Source organism: Xenopus laevis, chromosome 3S (assembly GCF_017654675.1).
Source record: "Xenopus laevis strain J_2021 chromosome 3S, Xenopus_laevis_v10.1, whole genome shotgun sequence".
Taxonomy (NCBI): domain Eukaryota; kingdom Metazoa; phylum Chordata; class Amphibia; order Anura; family Pipidae; genus Xenopus; species Xenopus laevis.
In genome coordinates this window covers 97,483,121-97,489,153 of record NC_054376.1, presented here as the reverse complement: position 1 = coordinate 97,489,153, position 6,033 = coordinate 97,483,121, and positions in this window count along the sequence as shown.

Here is a 6,033-nt window from a genome sequence, read left to right as displayed (position 1 = left end):
CAAAATAGTGGATTGGGTGCATCCCTAATAAATATAGAACAAGGTTAAGATGTCAGCTTTTATGGTGCAGTGTATAACTAAATTGAATGGGTCCAAAAAATGAATGTAGGATTTATTCATATATTTACCACCACTTTCCCCCTTATCACATAATAATATTACAGATGTATGTTTTTGTTTCTAAAAGTCACCTGGTTTCAAGGGTTGTCAGCACAGATAATAAGCATTAAATGTAACCCTTACTTTACTTCAGCCTAACACCACCCTCCCCTGTGAAATCACGACTTTGTGATGCAGATGTAAGAACGTTAGCTACACAAAAAACTAGTCTGTTAGTAAGTCCCAAATGAGGGCATCTGCCTTGTATTGATCAGCAGCTATTGATTTGTATCGGGCTGCATTGAGTCTGGCACCTCCAAAATACACAATCCCTGCCTATCAGTGATGTGTAGACTCTAACCTGAAATATTTCCCTTCACTCTTTTCTGAGGACAAAGATGATTAAGTAAGTTGGTTAGTCCACCTCTCGGGAGTGATGCTGCATCTGGTTTACACAGTGCCTGGGTGTGTATAAAGTTAACTCCATGTGGGCTAATGTGCTCCATGACAGGTCGCTGTAGCCCCACTATATCATCTGATCATTGACCCTAAGCCAACAAACATCAGCTAGATTTGTCCCGGTGCGTAAGTGTCCACATGGGACAGAGATCAGTGTTAGTGATATGTGCACCCGACCCGAAACCCGCCCTCACTCCACCCGTGCCTGACTTCGGGTTCCTTTTGTAGACTTGCCCCGCTAATGACGTCATGGAAAGGGCGGTTCCTTTTATGGACCCGCCCGGCCAATGACATCACAAAAGTGGCGTTGCCAAGCAGGCACGCTGCTATAAAACTGGAAGTCGGAAGCCATCCATGTAAGGTGGCGGGAGGGGAGAGTAGGAAGAAAAACTTGACCCGGACCCGGTGCGAGGTTGGCCCGAACCTGACCCACCCGCGGGTATCAGGCCAGCCTGCACATCACGAGTTAGTGTATTTTGCCATCTTAAAGGAGTTGTTCACCTTGCAAACAATTTTCTCAGTTCAGTTGTTTTTCAGAAATAAAGACTTTTTTTCCAATTACTTTCCATCTTTTATTTCTTACAGTTTTTCCAAAATCCTAAGTTTAAATTTTAAAGTTCCTGTATCTGGTGTTTGAGTGTGGCAGCTCAGTAACTCAGGCGCAACTTTGCAACATTTAGGGTCTGGCCACACGGGCAGATTCAGGGAGATTAATCGCCAGGCGACAAATCTTTTATTCGCGGCGACTAATTTCCCCCGATCTGCCGGCTAAAATGAAAATCACCTGGGGGCAGGCACTTGGACCGATTATTTTCCGAAGTCGTCCATAATTGCCTCACGAGGAAACTTCAGGTGACTTTGGAAAACAAAGCTCTCCGCGTGCCTGTCCCCAGTCGGTTTTCATTTTAGCTGGCGGAAGGCAGATTGGTCGCCTGGCAACTAATCTCCCCGAATCTGCCTGTGTGGCCAGACCCTTAGTTGATACATTTCTCAGCAGCATCTCCGGAATATTAGCAACTATTGTATCAATTCTAACAGCTGCCTGTAATGAAACTCAGGGATTCTGCTCAGCAGGGACAAAGATGACAAATGTATCAACTAAATGTATCAATTTAGAACAGTTTACAGGGTCAGCGACCCCCCCTTGCCTTTAGAAGATGAAAAATGACACTTTACACTTCAATATTGGAAAATGGAAGGTAAATGGTAAAAGTCTATCTCTGGTGAGCTCTCTTGAACCAATTGAACTGAAAAAAAGTGTTGGAAGGTGAACAATCCCTTTAACTTGTAATATGCATGAGAACTTCTCTTGTTTATAGGGGTGTGTATACATACAGTATGTGTCAGCCTCATTAAATCATTCTGGTGCTCTCTGTATGCAGATTGTGTTCTGTGCAAACCAAAAACTATGGCTGGCTAGAAAACATTAATGACAGCAATGTTATGCCTACATTCTTTTACATGTGCAGAAAACGTTTTGTGCAGGTTTTGAGAAATAATATGCATTAATTATGTTCTGCTAGCTTGAGCAGATGATGTTGATTATTCTTGGAAAGGTCTATGTACCCTCTTCATGTTTGGAAATGGGTACATCGCACTAGTTACCTCTATACAGGTATGGAATCTGTTATCCGGATTACGGAAAAGCTGTCTCCCATAGACTCCATTATAATCAAATAATCCAGATAATTAAACAGTAGCTTGTACTTGATCCCAACTAAGATATTAATTCATCGTTATTGGAAGCAAAACCAGCCTATTGGGTTTATTTAATGTTTACATGATTTTCTAGTAGGTATAAAGATCCAAATTTCAGAAAGATCTGTTATCCGGAAACACCACGTCCCGAGCATTCTGGATAACGGGTCCCATACCTGCACTTACCTCTTATGTGGTGACCAAAACAGTAGTTTACAGCTTTATGGAGTAAGATGGTTTGTGCTGAGTAGCAATACCCAATGAGATATAAGCTAATAATGGACATTTAATATTCCTGTATCGTGTATTAAATCAGTAGGAAATGACCTGTGTGTATGAATTAGTTCAAGCCCGGTGATGTACAACAGACACTGCTATTGGAGTGATACTGAATTGGAAACTGAAAACCGTGATTTTGTGACTGTGTTTATACCTTTGTGCAATAACAACAAACCATGCCTAGAATTATTTCCTAATGATACACATGTACTGTTGGCTTTCCATTACTGAATTACCACTGTTACTGTTCGGGAACTATTGTAAATGTGTTCAGTCATTTTTTTTTTAATAATAATAAAAACATTCATGCAACTGTGGAAATTAAATTCTGTATTTTTTTTTTATTTTACATTTTGTGTCTTAAATCTATAACCTTGTGTATAGCAGTAAGAGAACTGAATTGTGTCTTTGTGCTGTGGGGTCCTTCTGCGTTTTTTTTTTCAGACAGCACAATAGTGTGAATCGGAGGCAGGGCTGCTGTTAAACCTTTTACCACATTCAGCATTAAAGGAGAACTCCACAAAAACATAACTTAAGCTTTTTGAAAACTAAATATAATTTCAAGCAACTTTGCAATATACAACAATTAAAAAATATGCAGACTTTTCATGATTTTTAATGGTTTGGAACAGTTCCCTAAGCCTAGTCCCCTGCTGATCTGTCTGACTACTTTGCTGAGCTGGCTGACTACTGTTACTTTGCATCAACAGTCATCTGTCCTCGGCCTGCATCCTCCAAACCCCACAATTCCCTGCACACGTGATTTCAATAAGGAACATCACAGTGCAATGCATTGTGGGTTATGTAGTTCCTGTATGATGTCTGTAAGCTGTGGAGAAGTTGTTACAATTTGTAACATCAGTGTTTAGTCCCTCCTTCCCTGCCAGGATTTCAAATGATGCAGAAAGAGAAGAACTGTTGGATTTCAGCATAGAAAATGGCATTTATTAATACTTTTTAAAGAAACAGGTAACTATGATGGGTATATTAGGGGTCTCTGTGTTATGTGGCCTCTTTATCAAATTTTGGTTTGGAAGCGGGAGTTTCCCTTTAATAAATATTGGTGAGTACTCTGGTATAGGGAGATCCTACAGCCATTGTATCACCCAGCTGATGACTGTTCCCACTATTGACAGAGCTCTGGCAATTGATATTGGTTTTAGAGTGAGTATTTTGGAGTGAAAATGTTTGCTCTGGCCAATAGGCTGATATTGGGACTAAATGGATGTCATTTATTAAATAATTGTGATACTGTTTGTGCGTGTTATGATTCTTTGAAATCAAAGACCGTTATGAAACCATCAGTTTGAAGGAACACTTCTGATAAAAATGCTTTTACTATCACCAAATATACTAGCAAAAAGACATTTTTAGGCTATCCTTGTTTATAGAAGCTCCATTTGATCTGTGACTGCAAGTATCTTAGAGATGCAAAGGATCCCCGATTATTATTATTTTTTATAGCAGGATTAAGCCAAATCCAAGTGCTTTGGTCGAACCCAATTTGAATTCCTAAAGTCGTGGCTTTTTTTTTGTCCGCTGTGCAAGTAAATTGCATTTTTTTTTTAACCCTTCCTTGCCCCATTTTGCCTATGCAAATTAGGGTTCAGGATTCAGCCAAATCCTTTATGAAAGATTGGCCGAATCCCAACATTGTGGGTTGTATATTTTGAGAACTGAATGATGCTACAACTTCCTTTCACATGTATATAAATAAGGAAATAAAGGGCACGCATGATGAAAGTTTAAAGGAGTGGTTCACCCGTAAGCAGACTTTTAGTATGTTATACAATGGCTAATTCTAAGCAATGTTTTAATTGGTCTCTATTTTTTATAGTTTTTAAATTATTTGCCTTCTTCTGACACTTTCCACCTTTTAAACAGGGGTCACTGACCCCATCTAAAAACAAATGCGCTGCAAGGCGACACATTTATTATTAAGGCTTATTATGACTCACCTTTCTACTCAGGCCTCTCCTATTCATATTCCAGTCTATTATTCAGATCAATGCATGCTTGCTGGGGTAATTTTGATTAAATTCCAAACTGGAGAGCTGCTGAATAAAAAGCTAAATAATTAAAACACAAATAATAAACAATGGAAACCAACTGCAAATTGATTCACAATATCGCTCTCTATATCATATTGAAAGGTTTAGGGGTTTGTTCACCTTTCAAAAACTTTTTTCAGTTGTTTTCAGATTGTTCACCAGAAATAAAGCCTTTTTTTCAATTGCTTGCCATTTTTTTTTTTTTTACCGTGTTCCCGAAATGTAAGTTTGATGTTCCTGTCTCTAGTTTTTCAGTCTGGCAGCTCAGTGATCCAGGAACATCTGAACTGTTACAATTTGCCACATTTAGTTAATACAGGGGTGTCCAAACTACGGCCCGCGGGCCAAATGCGGCCCGATATCGATTTTATATTGGCCCGCAGCGTGCAAAAATCCCTCCCCCTCTCAGCATCTAGAAGAAAAAAAGTTTCCTACCACGTGTCATTGGGGGGCGGAACCTACAGTGCTTCACTGTAGACTCGAGGAAGCTTGTCCTAAACTCCGCCCTCCCCTCCCTGTGACTGGAGTTTAGTGTAGTGAGGGGGCAGTAAACAACTGAAAGCATGGCTCCATTCCCCTTCTACACTGCTGCCTGGCCTGGATTTCGTGCATCTGATGAACTGTAAGTAACTGCTCGGTGCTTGGCTTGGGGGATGGGTGGATTTAGTGAGGCTGCAGCCGGGCAAGGGAGTCCGTTACAGATCTAGTGTGTGATTTACTGTGTGTGTGTGTGTGTGTGTATCTGTCTGTATGTGTGTCACTGTGTGTGTGTCACTATATGTATGTGTGTCACTGTGTGTGTGTGTATCTGTCTGTATGTGTGTCACTGTGTGTGTCACTGTGTGTGTGTGTATCTGTCTGTATGTGTGTCACTGTGTGTGTGTGTATCTGTCTGTATGTGTGTCACTGTGTGTGTCACTGTGTGTGTGTGTCACTATATGTATGTGTGTCACTGTGTGTGTGTATCTGTCTGTATGTGTGTCACTGTCTGTATGTGTGTGTGTGTGTGTGTGTGTGTGTGTGTATATATATATCTGTCTGTATGTGTGTCACTGTGTGTGTATGTGTGTGTGTTACTTATTTACAATTTGTAAAATGAACATGTTAATCAGGGAGTGTGGCCACAAAATGGGCGTGACCACAGTGAGTGGCCCGGCTGTTTGTATATTTTACCGCATATGGCCCTTGGAGAAAAAAGTTTGGACACCCCTGAGTTAATACAATTAGTTGATACATTTCTCAGCAGTATCTGTGGAATATTAGCAACTATTGTATCAATTCTAACAGCTGCCTGTAATGAAACTCAGGGATTCTGCTCAGCAAAGATAAGAAATGTATCAACTAAATGTATCAATTTATGGTTCTTTATAAATAAGAAAAGGGCATTTCTGATCTCTTTTGGTCACTTTTTTGTTGTTATGCTCGGTAGTAAAATATCAAATGATTA